Genomic DNA, 945 nt, shown 5'->3' on the forward strand with positions numbered 1-945 from the left:
ATTTGTAAAATATTATTAATAATTCGTATATACAATAAAATAATACATGATACAAATTTGTGATAAAAAAACATTAAAAATATATAATTAAAAAATAAAAATCGTGTAAAGAGAGGACGAAGACCTTATCATTTACTAAATACGTACCAACCATCGGCCTCCGTGGCGCAATCGGCTAGCGCGTTCGGCTGTTAACCGAAAGGTTGGTGGTTCGAGCCCACCCGGGGGCGTTATATTTTGCATACAAGTTCTATATATGAATGTCATTTTATCACATACAAATAATAACGACTAAAAGCGAATTCTGAAAATTTTCCAAAAATTCAATTTATAAAAAATTTTTATTTAATAAAAATCTAACTTGTTATTTAAATTAAATTTTGTTATTATAGATTAATTAAAATTTAAAAAAGTTCATAACAAAATCACTTTACACAAATCATACTCACAATTCATATAATATTTAAATAATTCGGAACTGGGTTTGACCATAGTTGATATATTATATCCACTTGCATTACTCGATTTATTTATATATCATTCATTGATATGCTATTTAATAAAAAATAATAATGTAATTAAATCTTAACCGTTATTTGCAAATATAAACATTATGTTTTGCAATCATATATTATCTTTTTATATCTTTCATATTATGTAATATAAATGATAGCTTCCATCAGCACAGATTGTGATACGTATAGTGCACAAAAAATATAGTGTCATAAGAATTACAATTCAATTATTTTAAAACTGAAGTGTCGAATATGTCGCAATTTCCTTAGTAATCTGATAAATTGTAGAAAACTCACGTCTCTTCAATGGCGCCGTGGCTTAGTTGGTTAAAGCGCCTGTCTAGTAAACAGGAGATCGAGGGTTCGAATCCCTCCGGGGCCTAGAAGCGAAAAATTATAACTTGCTTCATTTTTTTCTTTTAATCTTATA

General features: G+C 27.8%; 2 non-coding genes across 2 annotated transcripts; both read left to right on the plus strand.

Moving 5' to 3' along the window:
- The first annotated feature begins 156 nt into the window (after positions 1-156).
- Positions 157-230, plus strand: Trnan-guu. The gene has a single exon. It is a non-coding gene; the product is annotated as a tRNA-Asn (tRNA).
- Positions 231-823: 593 nt separating this feature from the next.
- Positions 824-897, plus strand: Trnat-agu. The gene has a single exon. It is a non-coding gene; the product is annotated as a tRNA-Thr (tRNA).
- Positions 898-945: the final 48 nt, after the last annotated feature.

This window comes from Atta colombica, unplaced genomic scaffold (genome assembly GCF_001594045.1).
Source record: "Atta colombica isolate Treedump-2 unplaced genomic scaffold, Acol1.0 scaffold155, whole genome shotgun sequence".
In the NCBI taxonomy this organism is placed as follows: Eukaryota; Metazoa; Arthropoda; class Insecta; order Hymenoptera; family Formicidae; genus Atta; species Atta colombica.